We start from the raw sequence: 26,520 nt of genomic DNA, 5'->3' as shown, positions 1-26,520 counted from the left end.
CATGCACACTCACATATATGTGTTATAGATATATCATTCTTCAGATTCTTTTGCATTATAGATTACTACAAGATATTGAGTAGATTTCTCAGTGCTATACAATAGGTCATTGTTTATCTGTTTTATATATAGTAGTGTGTGCATGCATGCTAAGTCACTTCAGTTGTGTCCAACTCTTTGCAACCCTATGGACTATAGCCCTCCAGGCTCCTCTGTCCATGGGAATTATCCAGCCAAGAATACTGGAGTGAGTGGCCATGGCCTCCTCCAGGAGATCTTCCTGACGCAGGGACCAAACATGCGTCTCTTATGTCTCCTGTGTTGGCAGGCAGATTCTTTACCGCTAGTACCACCTGGGAAGCCCCATATACAGTAGTATTTATACATTAATCCCAATGTATAAAATATGTATTAAATAAATCCCAGCATATTGTTTTCTGTCTGTGAGTCTGTTTCTGTTTCATAGATAGGTTCATTTGTGTCATATTTTAGATTCCACCCATAATCGATATCATCTGATATTTGCCTTCCTCTGCCTGGCTTACTGCACTTACTGCAATAATCTCTAGGTCCAGCCCCATGCTTCTGAAGCCCCGTTCCTATTCATTTCCCCTACATAATCCTGCCCAGTGTCCTACATGCCCCAATGTTTGCTTATTTCCTTGACTAAACTGTCCTTCCTCCCATTCTGCACTTCAGTTCAGGAAGCATTTGTTGATAACTAGTGTGTGCCAGGCACTGTGCCCCTTCATCCCTCCAATATCTTTTCGTGCATTCATTTATTAATCCTATAAGTGTCCTAAGCACCAGTATGTAGAGGGAGCCATTCTACATTCATTTTTTTAAGCACCAGGCACCACGCTATGTCTTTTAGAAAATATTTATTTATTTAGGGCTGTGCTTGGGTCTTGTTGCTGCACGTGGGCTACTGTCGAGGTGCGGTACGCTCATTGCAGTGGCTTCTCTTGTTGCGGAGCCGGGCTCCAGGCATGCAGTCTCACTAGTTGTGGCGCACAGTCTTAGCTGCCCCAAGTGCGGGGAATCTTCCCAGAGCAGGGATTGAACCCATGTCCCCTGCACTGGTGGGTGGTTCTTAACCACTGGACCACCAGGGAAGTCCAGCGCTACCTTTAAATGACATTCCTTTAGTGATGGCCCGCAACTGGACCAATCTCTTCCAGTTTTCTCCATCCTCTGAAATCCTAATACCACAAGTGCATCTCTCCTCTGGCTCTTGGTACTTTTGATGCTGCATTACAGGGGATTACTTCCTGAGTCTGAGTAATGAGTAGTGAGTCTTCATTACTCTACCAGGTCTCTATGCTACTGGGGACAGAGTCCAGGTTCAATTTATTATTGTTTTTTTCAGAGTTCATGACTTTGTACCATGAGCTGCAGTGTTCATAATAAATACATAAATGCATGAATACATTTTCTGAAAATGGATAAGAATAACCTTATTTTGGTACTTTCTAATGACCCACATTGTCAAGCAGAGCAATTAATTTTTTTAAATGATTAAGCCTGAATCTACTACAGTTCTATAAAAAAGTATTATTCCTTACAAGAGTCCAGGATTTACATCCAAACCCCATAAGTGGATAATATGTCATTAAGGCTTTCACATGTAAAGTTCTTGACACTCTAAACCCCCATGATCATTTCTGTACTGTACCTTTACTTATGCTTTTTGTATATTATAACTATATGCTATCAGAAAAGACAAAAATAAGAGTAAGCTTCCTACCTGTTGATTGCTAAAAATAAAATTCTTCCTGGCCTTACCTTTGCAGTTTTAGAGCTCTCTGCCTAGATTTACAGCTAGCATTTTTAGTGGTTACTGCTGCATTTCCTAGGCACACTAGTTGCACTTCTGGCAGGCTGTGTGATTCACAGAGAATATTGGAGTTGATTCCTGATTGCCTTCAGGGTGAGCGCTGTAGTTGAGGCTTGATCCTCTCCAGTGAATTAATGGTTTGTTTGAATCAAAGGACAAGGAAAAACCACTTGACCCTAAGGAATTTTAAAGTACCACTGTGGAATCCATGCTGAAATTCCAAACAGTTTTGAACTAAATACCCACGATAACACGTCTTCGGGTACATTGGCCACTTCAGTTTGCACTTACCGACTTGCTAATGCTGTTTGCATTTTATCTGAAACTGTGTAAAAGGGTTGGAGGACTTTCCCTGTCAGGTATTAGAGGCTGTTTCAGATATTTTCTAACACCAACATTCAGAGTGTCATTCAGAGAGGAAGTCTGGGTTAGGGAGGTGGCTCAGCAAGGGTCTGTGGACTTAGTTATGGGCTTGGGTGGCCTTAATCATTCACCTGGTTGATGTACACAGTTTTCTCTTTGTCACTGGACAGTGATCTTCCAGCTCGATATTCTCAAATAGCTGATACATCAGAGCTGCTGTGAATTGACAGGGAGGATATTTTCACTTAGGAAATGACTCTGTAGGAATGCAAATTGGTACAGACACTATGGAGAGGAGTACATATGTGTTAGTTGCTCAGTCATGCCCAGCTGTTTGCGACCCCATGAACTGCAGCCCACCAGGCTCCCCTGTCCATGGGATTTTCCAGGCAAGGATACTGGAGTGGTTTGCCATTTCCTTCTCCATGGAGAACAGTATAGAGGTTCCTTAGAAAACTAAAAGTAGAGTTACCATATGATCCAACAATCCCACTCCTGGGCACATATCCAGAAAAGATAAAAGTTCTAATTGAAAAGATACATGTACGCCAATGTTCATAGTAGTACTGTTTACAATAGCCAAGACATGAAGGTAACCTAAGTGTCCATCAACAAACAAATGGATAAGGAAGGTGTTGATTATATATATACACACACACATATATATATATGTATATATATAAGGGAATATTATTCAGCCATAAAAAAGGAGTGAAATAATGCCATTTGCAGCAACATGGCTGGACCTAGAGATGATCATACTAAGTGAAGTGAGACAGAGAAGACAAATGATACCACTTACATGTGGAATCTAAAAAATGATACAAATGAACTTATTAGCAAAACAGAAATACTCACAGACTTAGAAAACAAGCTTATGTTTACCAGGGAAAGGAGGGGATGGATAAATTAGAGATTTGGGATTAACTGATACACAGCACTCTGTATAAAACAGAGAAACATAAGGACCTACTGTATAGTACAGAGATCTATGTTTAGTATCTTGTAATAATCTATAATAGAAAAGAATCTGAAGAAGAATACATACTGAGTCACTTTGGTATATACCTAAAACACTGTAAATCAACTATACTTCAATTAAAAATTTTTTAATTAAAAAAATGACTCTGGGGACTTCCCTGATAGTCCAGTGGCTAAGACCCCATGCTCCCAATGCAGGGGGCCTGGGTTTAGTCCCTGATCAAAGAACAAGATCCCACATGGCACAACTAAAGATCTTATATGCTGCAATAAGCAAGCAACTAAGACCCGCCTCAGTCAAATAAACAAATAAAAATGTTTTTAATGACTCTTTGGAAATACTCCTATCCTCTAATTTCTGTTTAGTTACTTCCCACTGCTCACCCTGGTTAATGATCCCTGAACAGTTATCAGTTCTTGAGTACCTAGCTATATGCTGGGTACAATACATTAATTATCTAAATTAATCCCCAAGATTACTCTCAGTAAGCACTATTATCATCCTTACATTAAAGATAAAGAGATACTTTTAGAGAAGTGAGTAATAGCTGTAGTCCTATGCTCTTGGCTACTATGCTGTACTTACACATTTGGTCAGGGTATGTCCAGAGCACGCAGTAACTTTAAGACTCGCTGGGACAGAACTTAGTTGTAAAAGCTTGTCTCTTGGGCACAGTCTGCAAACAAACTTCATACTCTAAGCCCCAAATGCAAAAGATTCAGGAACTCATCTTCCATGTCGGATAATTTTCCTCTATGTATGTATTTAGGAAGTTGACTGTAAAACTCAAAAAGAATTATATATACATATAAATATATATAAGAATTATATATATATGTACTATAAATATACCTAAGAATTATATATCTAAATTATATATAGAGAGTGTACATATAGAAAGAATTCTGTATAAAATTATATACATAATATATATATAGCATTAAGGAAGTCTTTCAGTAATATATGTAATATTTTTCAGAACCCTGTAGCATGCTGGCAACACATGGTATTCCCTTATGCAGCTAGTCAGAATCTGGTAAGCAGACAAGTAAACTGCTGGGTTCAAGAAATGACCTTTCTGCACTGCAGCCACCGACCCCCATCCTTCTCTGGTTCAGTTATTGGAATTTGCTGCCTCCCTTTCTCTTACACAACTGGTACTTTGGAGTAAGAGGAAAATGAACATCACCCTAGGATAAGTCCAATCATCCCCCCCAACCAGGGCCTCCTCTCCTCTACCCTACACCAGCATTTTCCTACTTAAAGATGATCAGAATCCTACTTGCTTAACTTTATCTGGTAGAGGCAACAGTGATTAAAGGCATAGCTATGCAGGTTTTTGAGTATGCTGTTCAATATTATTAACTATTATTAAATGAGAAGGAAAAACTCTTAGATATAGAAACAGACTTGTGTGCTTTGCCAGTTTAGCTGTTTTTTTTTCCTTATGTTTTCATCTTTTATCATAGAAATTTTTCACAGTTAATTTCTAAAAATATTCAAAGGGTCACTGCTCTGGTTAAATTGTATTCTCTTTCCTATAAGTACTATTGCTATTAATAAATATTAATAAGTATACTATCATTATTAATAGATTCTAATAGGTAAATTTTTCAGAAAGTTAGATTGCCTGAGTATTTCTCTAAGAACTTGGTGCATTTGAGTTCAATAAAACTCTTGTTTTGTTGGAGTGTGAATAGGCCAGTCTTTCCAGGAGTCTTTAAAATGTGCCATGGAGTAGATCAACTCTCTAGGGGAAAAGTCAATATTTATATATACAAAAAAAATAAGTTGTCAATTTACCTTATTCTTAAACCTATCAACTTTCCATTCTGTCCTTAAGTGAGCAGACAATGGATGCTTCACACAAACACCCTACACACACACGTGCACACATGCACGTACGCTTATGCACATGCTCACAGTAATATTTAATTGTTGACTGTGTCTCTTGCTGCAGATGAAAGAATTAAGTTATACAAATGGACTTGATGTTCTTGACCTTAATTCTGTGCTTTAAGGAATCCCATTACAGGCTGGCTTTATATCATTGTCAAATTTTAAAACAGTTGATAAATTCCTTTTATAAAGCTGTAGTTATACGTTCCTTTTATTTCTTTAATTAGACATATCTCAGTCATGAGTTCATTTCCAATTTTAGTTGCTAAACACAGACTGTCAGTCCTAGAAAAGGTGAAGTAAGTCATTCATTAAAGCAGTTCATCATGGTGAAGCCAGTGAAAGCTATATACTTTGTTTTGTTTGTTTTATTGAAATACAGTTGATTGACAGTGTTTCAGGTGTACGGCAAAAGTGATTCAGTTATATAGATAGGTAACATATAAAAGAATATGTCTATCTATATATACATATTCCTTTTCAGATCCCTTACCATTATAGGTTATTACAAGATATTGAATATAGTTCCCTGTGTTATGTCCTTGTTGTTATTCTATTTTATATATAGTAGTATGTATATGCAGAGAAGGCAATAGCACCCCACTCCAATACTCTTGCCTGGAAAATCCCATGGACGGAGGAGCCTGGTGGGCTGTAGTCCATGGGGTCGCAAAGAGTCAGACATGACTGAGCGACTTCACTTTCACTTTTCAGTTTCATGCATTGGAGAAGGAACTGGCAACCCACTCCAGTGTTCTTGCTGGAGAATCCCAGGGATGGGGAAACCTGGTGGGCTGCCGTCTATGGGGTCACACAGAGTCGGACACTACTGAAGCGACTTAGCAGCAGCAGCAACAGCAGTATGTATATGATAATCCCTGATTTATCTGTAAGTCTATTTTCTATGACTGTGAGTCTATTTCTGTTTTGTAAATAAGATTTTTATTGTTTTCTAAGATCCCACATATAAATGATATCATATGATGTTTATCACACTTAGTATGATGCTCTCTTGGTTCATCCATGTTGCTGCAAATGGCAATATTTCCTTATTTATATGACTGGGTAACATTCCATTAAATACACCGTATCTTCTTTGAAAGCTATATACTTTCAGTTTTATCTCTTGCTCGGAATCACATTTAGGATAACAGAGGGGCTCATCTTACCTTTACTGTCTGAGAATCGTGTCCTTTTTCTTCTGTTAATGGCAAGGCCATACTAAAAGGACTTGAGATAAGCTGTCAATTTCCATTAACTCCTTTCTTCCGTACTTCCAGGTCAAAGAGCAATCTGAAGTTGCTTTTAACCCCCATGTTGAAGTCTTCCAAGCCCTGTCAGTCTTCCCAAACCATATCTTACAGATGTCACAGCTGCTGTCAGTGGTGTTCAGTTCAGTTCAGTCGCTCAGTCGTGTCTGACTCTTTGCGATCCCATGGACCGCAGCACACCAGGCCTCCCTGTCCATCACCAACTCCTGGAGTTTACCCAAACTCATGTCCATTGAGTCGGTGATGCCATCCAACGATCTCATCCTCTGTCATCCCCTTATCCTCCTGCCTTCGATCTTTCCCAGTATCAAGGTGTTTTCAAATGAGTCAGCTCTTCACATCAGGTGGCCAAAGTATTGGAGTTTCAGCTTCAACATCAGTCCTTCCAATGAACACTCAGGACTGATCTTTAGGATATACTGATTGGATCTCCTTGTAGTCCAAGGGACTCTCAAGAGTCTTCTCCAATACCACAGTTCAAAAGCATCAATTCTTTGCTGCTCAGCTTTCTTTATAGTCCAACTCTCACATCCATACATGACTACTGAAAAAACCATAGCCTTGATTGGATGGTGGTTTTTCTTTATTTGGTTTCTCTGGAAGAGTAAACCCATAATATCTTAGAATATATAGGAATCCTTATTCTCATTATGTTTCTTGGTAATAAAATCTAAAATAAAAGCAAGAGTAAATTCTATTAGATGGTGAAGTGTTTTAACACTGTAATGCAGTTATCTAAAAACTTAGTGAAATTAAGTCAGCCTCTTTTATATAATCTTTCCATACCAACACTCCATGTTGAGTGGTCTTACTCAACATCTTCTAAATCCCAACCACTGGTATCAGATTATATAAGATTGCTATGCTACAAATACTACAAAGCTTCTCCTAGCTTGCCTAAACTTTTCTTGCTTTTGCATGCTTTCCAAATATAGTCAGTTTTTTTTTTTAATATTGCTCAGAAACACTTGTCAAGAACTTAGATGAAAAAAATGCACTTGTCAGAAAGCTAAATGTGGTATGAATCCAGTTCCTTTCACTGTCCAAACTGGGAATATTTTTTTAAAAATTACCCAAATGGGTGGCAAAAGTGTTTGTCTAGTTTTGATCTCTTATGAAAGTGTTCATATTTTACCACTTAATGTAACATTCAACTTTTTAAAATAAGAAAGCATGCATATGAAAAATATATGAAAAATTATTAAAATATAAATGTACTGATTTTCTTTAAAACATTTCTGTAACTTTGAATGAATGCACTCAATTTTGTATGGGCTTCCCCAGTGCCTCGGTGGTAAAGAATCAGCCAAAACTCAGGGGCCTCAGGAGATGCGGGTTTGATTCCTGTGTCAGGAAGATCCCCTGGAGAAGGAAATGGCAACTCCCCTCCAATATTCTTGCCCTGAAAATCCCAGGGACAGAGGAGCCTGGTGGGCTACAGTTCATGAGGTCACAAAGAGTCAGACACGACTTAGCAACTAAACAACAAGATTTTGTATATTATCAATTTAGGGAAAGAAGAATACTAGAAAGAGAAGTTAAGGGTATATAATGAGCCATTCTCCAATAGAATTCTCCCCAGAAACCTGTCTCAGTTTCTGAATTTGAAGGACAAAATTAGTTGTTTATTTGGGAAGAAAAGGAGACATTGCATAGCTTTAAATAAAGAAACATTTAAGGAACTTCACCCTTTCTTCATACAAGTTCAAAAACCAAGAACACCACCTTTTATTACTTTTTATTACCTTTTATTACTAGAAAAGACCCTTGGACAATCTTTCATGCTGGCCCATCTACCATTGATGAACCTCTGCTCAGCTCTTTGTTTTCCAGCTGTGTTTATTAAAAATAAACTTGATAGGTGAATTTAAAATGAATTAAAGAGGAATTTAAGGGTAAGAGATGAATGACTTTGGAACCCCAAATTGGCATCTGTTTGATTTGAGGCCTCCAAAGTCCTCAAATTCTGGATTTTGCTTATCAAAATCCTTCTTAAGTCAGAGTTTTTTAGCCCAATGTGTTATGATCCAGTTTGGACGATCATAGTCAAATCCTTCTTGAGAGTGTCTGTGTCTAAAACAGATCAGGAAGCTCCAACCAGTTCATTTCTACAGAGATCATTTCGTTCTTCTGTAAGAGTGATGAGAAGGGACTTCCCTGGCGGTTCAGTGGTTCAAACTGCTCTCCTATTGCAGAGGGCTCAGCTTCATTCCCTGATCCGGGAGCTAAGACCCCATATGCTACATAGCATGGCAAAAAAATAAAATAAAAAGTGAGAAGAGGACAAACATTTTCAGCATCTTTGGCTGGCCCTTTCCATCTTAGTAAAGTGGCCAGAATTAAATGAACTATGACAAATGCTCTTTCACCCCTGGATCTAAAGTTGAGGTCAGTTGGTGATTTAAGGTAGTATATCTTCCAGTGCTTCAACTTATGTTGTACTGTTCTTTAGGGTAGATCTCCAAACCAGCACCTCAAATAGGACTTTGAAGCCTGTAATTACTAAATGACCCACAACCATGACACCCTCCCTATTGCTTGCGTGTGTGTATGTGTATGTGTGTGTGTGTGTGTGTGTATCTGTGAGTTCCCTCGTGGCTCTGATGGTAAAAGCATCTGCCTACAATGCAGGAGACCTGGGTCTGATCCCTGGGTTGGGAAGATCCCCTGGAGAAGGCAATGGCACCCCACTCCAGTACTCTTGCCTAGAAAATCCCATGGACGGAGGAGCCTGGTGGGCTACAGTCCATGGGGTCGCAAAGAGGCAGACACAACTGAGTGACTTCACTTTCACTTTTTATATCTGTTTGAGAGACTGGAAGGAGATCAAATATCTTCTCAAGCAGCATTGTCCAACTGAAATATAAGGCAAGTCATATGTGTCATTTTAAATTGTCTAGTAGCCCCATTAAGAAATAAAAAGAAACAGATGAAATTAGTATAAATATTTTCCACATAGTCCAATATATCAGAAATGCTATCATTTTAACATGTAAGCTTTAGAAGTTATCAAAGAGCTACAGCTCATTATCTTTTGTTCTGTATGTCTGGACTCCAGTGTGTATCTTACACGTCCAACCCATTTTCATTTGGATGGGGCACATGTGAACCACTCAATGGTCACAAGTGGCTCTTGGATTGAACAGTCTAAAACATGACCCCCCTCTTGAGCTCAAGAGTATCCCATTTGAAATACCAAGCTTCTGATATTTCAGCTCTCCAGCTGAATGGTTCTCTCCACAGAAGAAATCCATTTGGATAAATATGGCAATCCAGGTCCCAGTACAGGCACACTCATGAACACACACGGGATCTCACATCGGAGCTTTAATCACACCTACCGGATTTCCTTCTAATTAAACCTGAGAAATGAAATATTTCCCCCTCCAGTGCTTCCTGAAGCGGCATGTGTACCTGTTATCTTGCACGTTAGTGGGTTACCGTATTTAGTGTTGTCAGAACTGCTGATTCATGGCCCTGCCGGCGCCCGCTGCCCCCGGGTGATGGCTTGACAGCCCGCCAGCAGCTGCTGCCTCCAGCTTCTGAAAAGCTGACCTTGTAACAATAGCCACATTCTTTTGGTTGGTTTTGCTGACACACTCTCAACTCAAAAATTGTTTTTAAAACAAAAGTATAATGAAGTATTGAGCTTCTAAAAGCAATTGTATTTCAGTTCATTAAATTATCTGAGTGTGTCAAGGAGGGGCAGAGCAGTGAGGAAATGAATACACAGAGGAACCATCCTTGAAAGTTGACATTTGAGCTAGAGGCGTATAATACTCGGGAATGGGGTTTTAAGATAACATGGGCATCCAAGTGAAACAAGGCTGTCACGGGATCTATTTTTCAACTTTCTCAGGAACCTGTATTAGTTCCGTATTACTGAGCTATTTGAAATTCTGTTTAATTTTTTCAAAATTAATGTATCTCCTTCCCCACCCTAAAAATGCTTTCTTCAAGTTCAGCTTCTAAAGCAAAAGGATATAATGTGCTCTCCATTAATTAATAAATGCAAAATTACCATCAAATTCTCAAAACAGGGATCAAATTAGGTGGTAACTACTAGGTACAACTCTGGCCAGTGGATAAGATGATGCTTCACACTGCACTCATCTGTAAACATACAACACAATATATACCTTTTAGCCAGAAGTTTGAACTGCTGGCCCTGCCTTTTGTTAGAGCACAACTTTTTTAGATTCTTTTCCTGGTGTCTAGATCTGAAACTCCTGTGCATTCTAAATCTCAAGTCTTTTTTCAGATTTCCCTGCTCCTTCTTTCTGTCGCCCATTATCCCAGAGTCGAATATGATCCAACAGTAAAATCACCACGTGGTTCTTATCTCACATAAAATAACTAGAGTCCACTTTATTGACTTTAGGGAATTTCCAAGATATTCAAGTTTTTTTTATTTTTTTTATTTTTTTTGATATTCAAGTTTTTGATAAATAACACAGAATGGAGCGTTTAACACAGAATGGAGCGTTCATCTAATTGTTTTGGCACATTGTAACCACCAGACGGCGATCAAGGCTCCTCTCTGTCCGCTGTTCCCACCCTTGCAAACCAGTGAGTGACGACAGAGATGAGTGGGGGCACTGTACATTGATCCACTAAATGGAAGGGAGATGAAATTGTGTCTTTGGAGAAATCCAAAATATGGTAGCCTGAAAACCCTACCAACGTTTTTTTTTTTTAATTGTTTTTAGTTGCCAAGTCGTGTCCGATTCTTTTGCGATCCCATGGACTGCCAGGATCCTCTATCCAGGGGATTTCCCAGGCAAGAATACTGGAGTGGGTAGCCACTTCCTTCTCCAGGGGATCTTCTGGACCCAGGGATGGAACTCCCGTCTCCTGGATTGGCAGGCGGATTCTTTACCACTGAGCTGCCAAGGAAGCCTAAATTCAGTTACCTAACAACTTTTCTTGTAAAAATCTGGATTTCCACCCTGAATATGAAAATAATAAGATATGACCATCCTTAGTCCATGCTTGTACGTGAGACAACCAGAAGGAGCAGCTGTCTTTCAACAGGGCACACTTCATTTCAGTTCCATCACTAACACATTCTATGATTTTTTCCAACATTGAGACCAAATAGCATGTGCCACTTATAATCAAGCTTGTATCATTGATTTCTTGTTGTTAATAGCTGTTTCAGTTTAGATTTTTTCTGTTCTACTCAGATAAATATCAAAAGTGATTTTAAAAATAGCCCAGGTGAACCTCTTATAATTACAAGGAAAATAAGAGAGAGCAGTAAAAAATATTCCTAACAGTAAGCAGTAAAAAATATTCCTAACAGTAAAATAGGCAGGCAGAATGTCCCTGGGTCTCCTTGACTAATACCCACCGTTTCCCCCCATTTATTGATATTAGATGAATTTATGAGCTTAGAGTTTTCCAACACTCAGAGTTTCTGCCAAATTCCTGTTGGTGAGACTGCAGCATGCATGTTTCTATGTGTGCCTGTGCACACCTCACCTATATTGAGACAAATGCCAACATTCCCCCTTTTTTCCTTAGAGATTTTTTACTTGAATTCCATTTTCTCTACAAAGTGGTAAAATCTGGAGGACTGAGATTAGGACAAGAGCGAATGTTGTAGGAAAGACATTTCTCAAGTGTTGGTTCCAGACCTTAGGCAAATGGGATTCCTGTGATTCCTTGTGATCTGACTTTCTGATCATTGTGTAACCTACTGGTAATGTTCTCTTTCCCCACATGGCTGTGGCAGGTGGCAGATCAGGGACTCAGAGATCATGGGTCCCCATCAAAATCTCTACATTTGTCATAACTAACTACTGAGAAGTCTTTCTCGTGATTGACTACATGAGGATTGGAAAAATCAGTCCATGAAGGGCAAGCTATCAATCTCTGTACTCAGCTTGGTTGGAAAATATACATATCTTCATGTAGCTTGTCCTCAACAGAGGAAATGCAGAACTAAATTTAGATTGGTGCAGCATAAACAAATTCCAGCAAACACAGCTGATATTCTGAGTTACTCAAACCATTGCTTCTTGATCTCAAAGAGAAGCGATAATATAAATATTAGTACTCATAGTTGAGATTGGTTGAGTTTACCATATGTCAGGCACTGTGCTGAGGGTCTCCTTTAATCCTTGTAACACCTTGTAGCACCTTGTAACACAGAGGTAAGAGCTGTTATTATTCCTATTTTAGAGGGTGTGGAAAAAGGGGGTGACTCGCTAAGTATTTCATGGAGATGAAGTCAGTAATGAGGTGAGAGTTATCACCACTCTATCCAACCTCAGAGTCTTCGCTCAATCTCCTTACTATATTCTCTTCCTTTTAGGCCAGTGCTTCTCAAAGTGAAGTCTCCTAGACACTTTGATGGGGTCTTTGAGGTCAAAACTATTTTAATAATAACTCTAACATATTACTTGCCATCTTGCCTGTGTAGACAATTGCACTGATGATGAAAAAGCAATGATGGATAAAACCGGTGTGATTTTATTACAAATCAAGGCAATGGCACCAAACTGTACTGGTTAGTAATCATCTTCTTTACTACCATGCAAAAACAGTAAAAAAAAAAAAAAAAAAAAAAGCAATGATTAAAACAACATGGTATTTGGTGTAATGGGTTATCCCAAGTTCATTGATATGGTTTCAGATTCCATGAAGCAACTCACCTTTAAGGAGCAACACTTGCTGAGTTTCAGTCATATCAAAGAAAAATAGCCACAATTGTCTGAAAGGCTATAAAAATATTCCAAACTGCACATCTGCTTAAGTTTGGAGTTTCTTCATATTCTTCAACCAAAACAACATATTGCAATAGATTGAAAGCAAAAGCAGATATGAAAACCCAGCTATCGTCTTTCTATGAAGCCAGAAAATAAAGTTTTCCCCAAATGTAAAAGCGTGCTCTAGTTCTCACTATATTTGTTTTTAGTTTTGGAAAATGTTTTCTTTTAAAAAATGTCTTATTGATATTACATTTAAAGAGGTTTATCACTGTTACGTAAACACATTTATAAATAATTTTTTTTTCTAAGCAATTTCTAATAAGGTAAATATTGACAGATATAACACACATAGTCACAAGCTCTTTAGGGTTTTCAAGAGAAAAAGTTTGAGTATATATGATGCAGGGCATAGTATCATTTTTTTTTTTAACTCCTAAGTGTCATGGAGATGAATGATACCTCATTAAATGCTTTATCTTTTATTTGCATTTTTTAAAAAGACACTCTTCTTTTCTGAGTCAGATGAAAATCAGTCCGGCTTTCTGTTGTCCTCAGGTGGTTTCTAGGGCATGTGGCACCTTCAAGGTCATCAGTCAAGGTCAGAGTACACCACTGAAGGGCAAGGCCTGAATTGTCTCCCAGAATCAGATCCTTCCATCTCTTTATGGTTTCCAGAAAAAGCACTTCTTTGTCCAAGAAAACACTCTCCATATTTTGCATATAAATATTTTTTTCTGGGGAAACAAGATACATGAGATATATTACAAGCCCAACATAAAAGTTTGTCGCTGAAATTGTGTGCAAATAACTGCTGTGTTTGCAGACATGTGATTTTAGGAGCCTGAGCTTTATGGTTAGGGTTTATGTATGTTAGAGAAGATTAATGTTTAACAATGTGGAATTCTGTCTCCTTAGTGCAAACATTTAATTTGTGATTTTTGGGGAGGTATGGAACTCCTCATGGAAACATTTATTCTCATTTTCATCCATCTCTCTTTTAAAAAGTTGTTACTAATGGAACTAGTAAAGGTCGTAGTAAAGATCGTAGAAAATCCTTTTTTTTTAATTTGGCTTTCCCTCCCCCTGTATCCAGTTTCATGGCTTTTTTTCCCTTCCTTCTTCTTTCCTTCCTGTCTTCTGTTCTGGCTGGATCTTTATATCATGGTAAAATCAGACACATATCAAATCACAGTGCATCATTAATTTCTAAGAAGTGTGCAGGACTTTAGCAAATGAGTGAACATAAATTCAGAGCAAAAGATTGATGGTCACATATCACCAGGGAAGTTTCAGTAGAATCTATAGTATACCCACATGTGGTTAATTAGAATTTTGTCTTTTTAAAAATTAATTGGATAAATCTCTGTCATTCTGATTTAACACTCAAAGTTCAATTTAATTCTCTTTTTGATCAATTTTACATCTTGAGATGCAAGAGACAAAAGGCTGAGCATAGATAAACCTTTTTTCTCCTGGTCAGCGAAAATCTGTTCATCTTGCTGCCTTACTTGGAATTAAGTTCAACATGCTTAAAAGTTTAATGAGGTGATCACTAGGGGGTAGTTTTTGTGTGTACTCAGTTTAGTTGCATATTGTTCATAAAAAGAGATTTTCATTAAAGAAAACTTTTGAGATAATTAAGTTTAGTGATAGTGCAAGTTAATGAGACCACTTAATTGTGGTCTCACAATTATATACATATTTTTAAGAAACTTACAGAATGAGAGAATTACTTGCTCTAAAAATATATTCTGAAAAACAAATGGCTCTTATTTTTCTGATATTTTAGGATACATGGGTTTTGTACAGTAGAGATTTCTATAACAAAGTAAGGACTATTATAAATCTACTGCCTTATACTGAAATAAAATAATATACTGCCTTATACTTCTGTGTATATGTGAGTATATATAAAGCACATGAGTAAACCAAAGAAGCATTTGCTGACTTTGGATGTCCCAAACCTTCATATGTCATATTCTTTAGTTAGCAAGTTTTATCAAAAATTTCATAGCCAGAAAAAAATTTCATAGCATTTATTTATGCTAAATATGTGTGGCTCACTAACAACAGAGACAAAAAGTAAAATGAAAACAAAACTTGAAATAAAATTATATATCTCTTAGAATCCCTGGGGATTCCCTAGTGGCTCAGATGGTAAAGAATCCACCTGCAATGTGGGAAACCTGGGTTCAATCCCTGGTTTGGGAAGATCCCCTGGAGAAGGGAACAGCTACACAATCCAGTATTCTGGCCTGGAGAATTCCATGGACTGTAGAGTCCATGAGGTTGCAAAGAGTTGGACATGACTGAGCAACTTTCACTTTCATTTTAGAATCCCTCAATTTCATTAAAAACCATGTGTGTATGGACAGGTATGTATAGATAATTGGAAGTAAATGTAGAAAACCTTCATAGAGATTGCCTCTAACTAGTGGAATATGAATGTTATTCATTTTTATAATTTATTACATTTTCCATATCTTCTAAAAGTAAAGTTACTTTGATTATTTAAAGAGCTATTTAAGTGCCCAGCCATCTCTTGATTTTTTTTTTTTAAATTAAACTTGCTTCTTCATAAATACTGGTATGTAGAGCTAATTATTTTTACATTTATTATTTTGAAAAAGAAAAAATGATGGGTACTTAAGTGAGTTCTCCACAACAGAGCTCCTCTGTGCCAGGTCTGCCCAGGTGCAGTGCAAATGGTTAAGCTTAGAGAGAGGATGTTCTTTTTTTTTTTTTCCCCAGTGGGTTTTGTCATACATTGATATGAATTAGCCATAGAGTTACATGTATTCCCCATCCTGATCCCCCCTCCCACCTCCCTCTCCACCCGATTTCTCTGGGTCTTCCCAGCCCACCAGGCCCGAGCACTTGACTCATGCATTCCACCTGGGCTGGTGATCTGTTTCACCATAGATAATATGCATGCTGTTCTTTTGAAACATCCCACCCTCACCTTCTCCCACAGAGTTCAAAAGTCTGTTCTATACTTCTGCGTCTCTTCTTCTGTCCTGCATATAGGATTATCATTACCATCTTTCTAAATTCCATATATATGTGTTAGTATACTGTAATGTTCTTTATCTTTCTGGCTTACTTCACTCTGTATAATGGGCTCCAGTTTCATCCATCTCATTAGAACTGATTCAAATGAATTCTTTTTAACGGCTGAGTAATATTCCATGGTGTATATGTACCACAGCTTCCTTATCCATTCATCTGCTGATGGGCATCTAGGTTATTTCCATGTCCTGGCTATTATAAACAGTGCTGCGATGAACACTGGGATGCACGTGTCTCTTTCAGATCTGGATTCCTCAGTGTGTATGCCCAGAAGTGGTATTGCTGGGTCATATGGCAGTTCTATTTCCAGTTTTTTAAGAAATCTCCACACTGTTTTCCATAGTGGCTGTACTAGCTTGCATTCCCACCAACAGTGTAAGGGGTTCCCTTTTCTCCACACCCTCTCCAGCATTTATTGCTTGTAGACTTTTGGAGAGCAGCCATCCTGACTGGCGTGTAATGGTACCTCATTGTGGTTTTGATTTGCATTTCTCTGATAATGAGTGATGTTGAGCATCTTTTCATGTGTTTGTTAGCCGTCTGTATGTCTTCTTTGGAAAAATGTCTGTTTAGTTCTTTGGCCCATTTTTTGATTGGGTCATTTATTTTTCTGGAATTGAGCTTCAGGAGTTGCTTGTATATTTTTGAGATTAATCCTTTGTCTGTTTCCTCATTTGCTATTATTTTCTCCCAATCTGAGGGCTGTCTTTTCACCTTACTTATAGTTTCCTTTGTTGTGCAAAAGCTTTTAATTTTCATTAGGTCCCATTTGTTTATTTTTGCTTTTATTTCCAATATTCTGGGAGATGGGTCATAGAAGATCTTGCTGTGATTTATGTCGGAGAGTGTTTTGCCTATGTTCTCCTCTAGGAGTTTTGTAGTTTCTGGTCTTACATTTAGATCTTTAATCCATTTTGAGTTTATTTTTGTGTGTGGTGTTAGAAAGTGTTCTAGTTTCATTCTTTTACAAGTGGTTGACCAGTTTTTCCAGCACCACTTGTTAAAGAGATTGTCTTTTTTCCATTGTATATCCTTGCCTCCTTTGTCAAAGATATGGTGTCCATAGGTTCGTGGATTTATCTCTGGGCTTTCTATTCTGTTCCATTGATCTATATTTCTGTCTTTGTGCCAGTACCATACTGTCTTGATGACTGTGGCTTTGTAGTAGAGTCTGAAGTCAGGCAGGTTGATTCCTTCAGTTCCATTCTTCTTTCTCAAGATTACTTTGGCTATTTGAGGTTTTTTGTATTTCCATACAAATTGTGAAATTATTTGTTCTAGTTCTGTGAAAAATACTGTTGGTAGCTTGATAGGGATTGCATTGAATCTATAGATTGCTTTGGGTAGAATAGCCATTTTGACAATATTGATTCTTCCAATCCATGAACACGGTATGTTTCTCCATCTGTTTGTGTCCTCTTTGATTTGTTTCATCAGTGTTTTATAGTTTTCTATGTATAGGTCTTTTGTTTCTTTAGGTAGATATACTCCTAAGTATTTTATTCTTTTTGTTGCAATGGTGAATGGTATTGTTTCCTTAATTTCTCTTTCTGTTTTTTCATTGTTAGTATATAGGAATGCAAGGGATTTCTGTGTGTTAATTTTATATCCTGCAACTTTACTATATTCATTGATTAGCTCTAGTAATTTTCTGGAAGAGTCTTTAGGGTTTTCTATGTAGAGGATCATGTCATCAAAGGATCAATCCAAGAAGAAGATATAACAATTATAAATATATATGCACCCAACATAGGAGCACCGCAACATGTACGGCAAACACTAACGAGTATGAAAGAGGAAATTAATAGTAACACAATAATAGTGGGAGACTTTAATACCCCACTCACAACTATGGATAGATCAACTAAACAGAAAATTAACAAGGAAACACAAACCTTAAATGACTCAATGGACCAGCTGGACCTAATTGATATCTATAGGACATTTCACCCCAAAACAATCAACTTCACCTTTTTCTCAAGTGCACACGGAACCTTCTGCAGAATAGATCACATCCTGGGCATAAATCTGGTCTTGGAAAATTCAAAAAAAATTGAAATCATTCCAGTCATCTTTTCTGACCACAGTGCAGTAAGATTAGATCTCAATTACAGGAAAAACATTGTTAAAAATTCAAACATATGGAGGCTAAATAACACGCTTCTGAATAACCAACAAATCATAGAAGAAATCAAGAAAGAAATCAAAATATGTATAGAAATGAATGAAAATGAAAACACAACAACCCAAAACCTATGGGACACTGTAAAATCAGTGCTAAGGGGAAGGTTCATAGCATTACAGGCTTACATCAAGAAACAAGAAAAAAGCCAAATAAATAACCTAACTCTACACCTAAAGCAATTAGAGAAGGAAGAAATGAAGAACCCCAGGGTTAGCAGAAGGAAAGAAATCTTAAAAATTAGGGCAGAAATAAATGCAAAAGAAACTAAAGAGACCATAGCAAAAATCAACAAAGCTAAAAGCTGGTTTTTTGAAAAAATAAACAAAATTGACAAACCATTAGCAAGACTCATTAAGAAACAAAGAGAGAAGAACCAAATTAACAAAATAAGAAATGAAAATGGAGAGATCACAACAGACAACACTGAAATCCAAAGGATCATAAGAGACTACTACCAGCAGCTCTATGCCAATAAAATGGACAACTTGGATGAAATGGACAAATTCTTAGAAAAGTATAACTTTCCAAAACTGAACCAGGAATAAATAGAAGATCTTAACAGACCCATCACAAGCAAGGAAATTGAAATTGTAATCAAAAACCTTCCAGCAAACAAAAGCCCAGGAACAGATGGCTTCACAGCTGAATTCTACCAAAAATTTAGAGAAGAGCTAACACCTATCTTACTCAAACTCTTCCAGAAAATTGCAGATGAAGGTAAACTTACAAACTCATTCTGTGAGGCCACCATCACCCTAATTCCAAAACCAGACAAAGATGCCACAAAAAAAAAAGAAAACTACAGGCCAATATCACTGATGAACATAGATGCAAAAATCCTTAACAAAATTCTAGCAAACAGAATCCAACAACATATCAAAAAAATCATACACCATGATCAAGTGGGCTTTATCCCAGGAATGCAAGGATTCTTTAATATCCACAAATCAATTAACATAATACACCACATTAACAAATTGGAAGATAAAAACCATATGATTATCTCAATAGATGCAGAGAAAGCCTTTGACAAAATTCAACACTCATTTATGATTAAAACTCTCCAGAAAGCAGGAATAGAAGGAACATACCTCAACATAATAAAAGCTATATATGACAAATCCACAGCAAGCATCACCCTCAATGGTGAAAAATTGAAAGCATTTCCTCTGAAATCAGGAACAAGACAAGGATGCCCACTCTCACCACTACTATTCAACATAGTGTTGCAAGTTTTGGCCACAGCAATCAGAGCAGAAAAAGAGGTAAAAGGAATCCAGATAGGAAAAGAAGAAGGATGTTCTTTTAAAATGCAAATATCATCTAGGTGAGCAACTGCTTAAGCCTACAGTGAGATGCTGCAGATAGAAACACAAAGGCAGTCCCTCTGAAAAACACAAAACATTCTGTGCAAGGAACAGAGCTGAGAAATCCTTTCTAAACCACCTTCTTCCTTCTCAGCACCTTTAAAACAGTTGACTGAATACCTGCCTGAACTGATGCTGACAAGCATACTTTTTTCTTAAGGGTTCCTAAATGTCAGCAGGGCTCTGGCTTTCTGCTGGGAAAAAATTTCCACATTCATTGCAGAATGTAGATGTCTGCTCCACTGACAGCCATTTCATCCAAATACTCTTATTCTCGCTGCTTTATCTTACTTTACCCTCCCTGATGAAGTGTGAATTTTTTTAATCCATGTTTATTGGTGAAATATCAAGAGGGAAACAGAACACTGCTACCCTCTTCTATTTGCTCAAATATCCTCTTGCGATCTGTTATGTGTTGTAGGCAGCAGTCCCCAACCTTTTTGGCATCAGAGACCAGGTTCATGGAAGACAGTGTTTCCATGGACTAGGGTTGGGTTTGGGGGGAGGTTTGGGGATGATTCAAGTGTGTTATATTTATTGTGCACTTTATTTGTATTATTATTACATCAGTTCCACCCCGGATCATCAGGCGTTAGATCCTAGAGGTTAGGGTCCCCTGTTGTAGGGGATACTGAAGTAGGTGACTTAGAGGTGAAGCAGGCAATCTCTCTACTTTCCCTGTGTACTGTTATCTAGAGTTTTCGAATCGTGAAAGACAGCCCATGTGTCTGCCATCATTGGGTTATCATCTAATGGCCAGAGGTTAGATACACAACTGCCTCTTGAGATTAAATTCATTTCCCTGGTCATTTGGCCAAAGACTTCAAAACGTCTCTGCAGCAACGTGGATGAACCTGGGGATTGTCATACTGAGTCAAGTAAGTCAGACAGAGGAGAAATATCGTATGACATTTCTTAAATGTGGAATCTAAAAAGAAATGATTCAAATGAACTTATTTACAAAACAGAAACAGACTCACAGACTTAGAGAATGAAATTATGGTTGTTGAGGGGGAAGGATATGGGGCTGGGGAGGGGAAGGGAGTTTGGGATAGACATGTGCACACTGCTATATTTAAAATGAGTAACCAGGAGTCGGGTGGGGAGGGAGGTGGGAGGGGGGATCGGGATGGGGAATACGTGTAACTATATGGCTGATTCATGTCAATGTATGACAAAACCCACTGAAATGTTGTAAAGTGATTGGCCTCCAACTAATAAAATAATATTTTAAAAAAAAAAAAAAAAAAAAAAAATGAGTAACCAACAAGGAACTATTGTACAGTATGTGGAACTCCGCTTGATGTTATGTGGCAGCCTAGATGTAAAGGAAGTCTGGGGGAGAATGGATACAAGTATGTGTATGACTGACTCCCTTCACTATTCACCTGAAACTATTGCAACATTATTAATCGGCTATACTCCAATACAAAATAAAGAGCTTTTAAAAAAAAAAAAAAAAAAGACTTCATGATGTATGGCAGCTGTGCTGTGTGTAGTCACTCAGTCGTGTCCGACTCTTTGTGACTCCGTGGACTATGGCCCTCCAGACTCCTCCTCTGTTCATGGGGATTCTCCAGGCAAGAATACTGGAGTGGGTTGCCATGCCTCCTCCAGGGGATCTTCCCACCCCAGGGATCAAGCTCAGGTCTCCTGTATCACAGGCGGATTCTTTACCAGCTGAGCCACCAGGGAAGCCTGATGTATGGCAGAAACCAACAATACTGTAAAGCAATTATACCCCAATAAAAAAAAAAAAAAGAAAGACTTCAAAACTTCTTAGAAATGAAGTATCTGCACAGCAACAAGCACATACAGCCAGTCTCAAAGGTAATTTCCTTGGGGACCAGAATCTCTGCTGGGGTTTTGCCCTTCTGTGATGAGGCTTCACCGGATCAGATTGGCTAGGCTGACCCAGTGCTACAGCCTCTTTATCCTCAGAGCTTGAAGCAGCAATCTGTGCCCTTAATAGGAAATACGTGCAGACATCCAAAATCTTCCCGGTTCTCAGGCTGAACTATGTGTCAACAAGAACAAATCCTTGGAACAGAGAGGGTGCATGAGTATCCATCCCTGAGCACTAATGCTGTCTCCAGCTCTAAGGCATCTAGAAAGGCCCATATCCACAGGCTCCTCCCCAACTGTCATCTACTGGCCTTGTGTCCGAGGTGATTCTGAATTTAGTCCATGGGCCACAATCCCAAATCCACTTTACTGTAGCTTCCTAAGCCAGTTTAATGTTCTTAAACCAGTAACAAATAATATGGTGAAATGATCTAATTACATTTACACCACAAGTCTGTGTAGGAACAATTGGGAAAACACTGAACTTCATACTTGCTAGTTGTTCCACCCTTAACTGAACAGATGCTAAAGATGATGAAGAAATAAACAAGACTGTCCCTGCTCACAAGTTGCACATATTCTTATAGAGAAGAAAAATTATAGCAGTTCTGTATGGGAACAGGCTTCCCAGGTGGCTCAGTGGTAAAGAATCTGCCTGCCAATGCAAGAGACACAAGAGACGCAGGTTGGATCCATGGGTTGGGAAGATCCCCTGCAGAGGCGGCTACTCACCCCAGTATTCTTGCCTGGACAATCTCATGGACAGAGGAGCCTGGTGGGCTAGAGTTCATGGGGTCACAAAGAGTCGGCCGCAACTGAGTGACTAAGCACAGCACAGCACTAGGTAGCTGGCTGTGTTAGTTGGGAACCTAGGCTAACTTTGTTGGGCTTATGAACATGCTGTCAGAACAGAACTCCTTTGTTTTTTTTGTTGTTGTTGTTGTTTATTTTTATTAGTTGGAGGCTAATTACTTTACAATATTGTAGTGGTTTTTGCCATACATTGACATGAATCAGCCATGGATTTACATGTGTTGCCCATCCCGATCCCCCCTCCCACCTCCCTCCCCATCCCATCCCTCTGGGTCTTCCCAATGCACCAGCCCTGAGCACTTGTCTCATGCATCCAACCTGGACTGGCGATCTGTTTCACACTTGATAATATACATGTTTTGATGCTGTTCTCTCAGATCAACCCACTCTCACCTTCTCCCATAGAGTCCAAAAGTCTGTTCTACACATCTGTGTTTCTTTTTCTGTCTTGCATATAGGGTTATCATTACCATCTTTCTAAATTCCATATATATGTGTTAGTATACTGTATTGGTGTTTATCTTTCTGGCTTACTTCACTCTGTATAATGGGCTCCAGTTTCATCCATCTCATTAGAACTGGTTCAAATGTGTTCTTTTTAATGGCTGAGTAATATTCCATTGTGTATATGTACCACCATTCATCTGCTGATGGGCATCTAGGTTGCTTCCATGTCCTGGCTATTATAAACAGTGCTGTGATGAACATTGGGGTGCACGTGTCTCTTTCAGATCTGGTTTCCTTGGTGTGTATGCCCAGGAGTGGGTGTACGTAAGAACTTGCTGTACTTCTTTCTCTTGTGGTACTTGGTGGTGCAATATTGATTCCAGCCTCCAAGCCACATACTGATGGTCTTCAGGGAGGTAGATGAAGGGGACAGAAGAACTCTGTTTTATCCCATGATGCTAATTTTAATCTCCAGTCACACGCACAAAGTAGAATTTGATAGCTAATGTAGAATTAAATGAGAATTTAAAGAGAGAAAGGTACTATTTTCTCTTCCTAATCAAGCTTCACATGAGATTTTGCTATGCGAGTGTCCACTAGGCTGCAGGGAGAAGAGAGGGGAGGGTTGATGCCTTTCATTCAGTGGCAGTTTGGGAGGCGGGCACCCTCAGGATCAAGACTAGAAAGAATTGTGGATAATCAGTTCTGGGTCCTTGGAAGTGGTCTTGGGGGATAGAAGCCAAGAGCAGTAGGTATGGAGCTGCCTACCAGACAACTGGTTTTCGTCACTGCCTCTGAGATGCAGGCTGAGATGGAGACCCATTCCTGGTAGAGAAGGAACAGCAAAAGCTAAGCTCGCTCATAATCAAGATGTCATCCAAACAGCAACTTCCATCGAAGTCACAGATCCCAGTTAAGGTGTGAAACCTGAGGCTGCCTGTGGGTCCTTTCACACAGCCTCTTATCTGAGCAATATAATGATTGCCATCATTTTAGATAACCTGGGTCAGAGAAGAGAGTTTGGCGAGGAAAGTGAAGGATGGGGCTGGAGACAGAGGCCACTCCCCCCAGCCAGGGTGCAGAGCTAGGCTCCTCTCCCTTCGTTTCCCAGCTCCTCTGCCATCAGAGACCTTCTCTGCTTCATTTGCTGTGATCTCCCTTCTCCCCATCTTTCCCTTCATCTGAACATGGGATTTCCTCCTTCAAGCCACCTAGAACATGGAATAGTAACATCCAGCTTGTGTGTTGGTGAGACAAAGAAAGTGGGAAAGGTGGCGGGCATGGGGGGAGAGACAGTAAGGTGGGAAAGACTAGCTGAAGGGAGGTGATGGGTGAAGCATCTGGTCACTTTCATCCAGCAGGGCAGGGACTCTTGGGCAAATTGCTGAGTTTGACCTGGAGCATCTCTTTCTCTTCTCCTCTGTGAATTTTCTCAGAAAGCAAGGTGATAAAAATCGTTTTGCTTTGTTAAGAGACACCAACAGACCATATTCTGAAATATTTACTCTTTATGTCATTGCTACGCAACATCATAAAGCATGTGGATCAGTGAGGAACATCAGGGTGCCTCTGCGATAACTACGCCTGCATCTACCATCAGAGTGGATGCTGGTCTGAGGACTCTGCCCTCAGCTCTGGTTTCCTTGGTTTTAGTAGAAATTGTGGTGACATAGTATTCCAGAAAATTAGCAACTCGGGAAACGCAGAAGATTCTCTGTGTTTCCCTTTCTGGGTTTTTAATAAACCAAAACCAAAAGGCAATGTTAGGAGCCCGAGGTTCAAGGCTACTCTGTTACTGAGGCATGACCAACTCTTTATGGCCCCATGGACCATAGCCCGCCAGGCTCCTCTGTCCATAGGCTTTCCCAGGCAAGAATACTGGCATGGGTTGTCATTTCCCTCTCCAGGGAATCTTCCGACCCAGGGATGGAATCTGTGTCTCCTGAATTGGCAGGCAGAAGTCACCAGGGAAGCCCACTCTGTTACTAACCAGCTGCTTAATCTTGGATGCTCACTTTACCCTCTGAACCTCCCATCTTCATCTGTAAAATGACTCTTGGCATAAATGTCTATTTTTCTAAACATTTATTATAGTAATTGAGAACCAAAATTCTGAGTTGAGTATTACGAGTCATTCTTAGTGGATGAAGGGATTTGTAAAACACCATATGTTCTAGATCTGCTCATTCTGTTTCTGTAATAAACATGTAAGTGTGAGTTACTTAGCTAAATAAAAGTGTGTTTTCTCATTGCAGATAAGTGAGATTTACACGTCCCTGGATGAAACGCTTGAAAAGTCTTTAAATGCCAGAATCTACTGCCGTTTCAAAGAAAAGAAGATAGATGGTTTTGGAAAGTTCATGCTGTTTCTTCATTGAATTTTAGGTGAGTGAGTCTGTAAGATGGACTTTGAACTATTTCCCCTTCAGGTGTTTCTTTTCTTTGCGTGAGAAGAAAATGGGGTTCATTATGGCCAGCATTTTATACTTTTAGTGGGTGCTAGAGAGTGAAAGACTTAGTTTCTGGGCCTTTTGTTTACATTTTTTTTTAATTAGCAGAAGACATCTGAATGACAAGGTGTGAGGCACAGAGATGACCTTGACATTTCTTCCTGATTTCTCTTAAGCAAATGCAATAATGCTTCATTCTATTCTACAGGCCATCTATTTTTTAATATATAATAGTGTTTAATATCAGAGTAATAAGCCAAAATGAGACAAGACTAAGTTTTAATGACATAAATGAAAAAAGAATTTGATGGTGGTAATGACAGTTTAATCATTACAAGTGTGAGTCTGAGATAAGACTTACAATTCGGAGGCTGCTCACAGGGAGATCTCATATTGCTTAAATTAAAGTAGGGCATGATTTAAGTTAGGTGTGGTCTTCAAACTTCAGAGTACAATTAAGCATGCCCATGTGCTCACATTAACTTTGTTTTGCCTGGCCCTGAGATGGATGGATAAATATTTTTATACCACCACCATACATAATTACCCTTGCACGTTACAAAAGACGTGCTCATACAAATTGGTGCCTTACTATTAGTCTGCAAAACACACTGTCAGTTTTGCAGCAGAATGGAGAGAAAGAGAAGAATTTGGTAGTCTTGTTGAGGAAATTGTGTATGGCATTTTCCACCTCCTCCTGAGTCCTGTTTTCAAAGTGTGGTTTTATTATAAAGAATGGGGATTTCCAGAACATCAGAATGTAGGTCTGTTCACAGTTCTGAATAAAAACAATGCCACTGACAGAGCATTGACCACTGTCTAAATCTAATCCAAAAAGACAGCAGTGCCTCCTTTATACATTTTATTAAACTTCAAAGAGAAGGTGGGTTATTGTCTCATCATTTAAGGGTGTGTAAATTTGGTTTATTGAGGTCATATGTGGAACTAAAATGGTGATTTTATTTATTTACAAGATGTTTGTTGAATGTGGTTCCCAGGAGCTAAACTTAATGCCCTTAAAAAGTATCAGTAAATCAATTTGCCTAGTGTAACATTACTCTGGAGGAGAAAATGAAAATAGAAAACTTATTAACTTACTTCACTCTCTACGTTCCATTGTTCCAGTCTACGCTTGTTTTTAACTTCACATTCATCCCATGCCCTACTCATATTCTGCTGGTTCTTTGGGGGCTGACTCCTAGAAGCTCTTTTCCAGCTTTCAGACCCATCCTTTGTTGCCTCTAGTTTTTCCCGATGACCTTGAACTCTGAGCTGC

At 38.8% G+C, this 26,520-nt stretch overlaps 1 protein-coding gene across 9 annotated transcripts in view; it reads left to right on the top strand.

Moving 5' to 3' along the window:
• DTNA (dystrobrevin alpha) overlaps positions 1–26,520 on the top strand; it is a 301,171-nt gene that overhangs the window by 48,582 nt on the left and 226,069 nt on the right. For all 9 annotated transcript variants that reach the window (XM_065932380.1, XM_065932383.1, XM_065932382.1 and 6 more), the window contains exon 2: positions 25,050–25,179. The gene's annotated coding sequence lies outside the window, so the exon portion shown is untranslated. The remainder of the gene's footprint in view (positions 1–25,049; positions 25,180–26,520) is intronic.

This window comes from Muntiacus reevesi, chromosome 4, assembly GCF_963930625.1.
Source record: "Muntiacus reevesi chromosome 4, mMunRee1.1, whole genome shotgun sequence".
NCBI classification, from domain to species: domain Eukaryota; kingdom Metazoa; phylum Chordata; class Mammalia; order Artiodactyla; family Cervidae; genus Muntiacus; species Muntiacus reevesi.
This window is presented reverse-complemented; position numbering and strand designations above follow the sequence as displayed.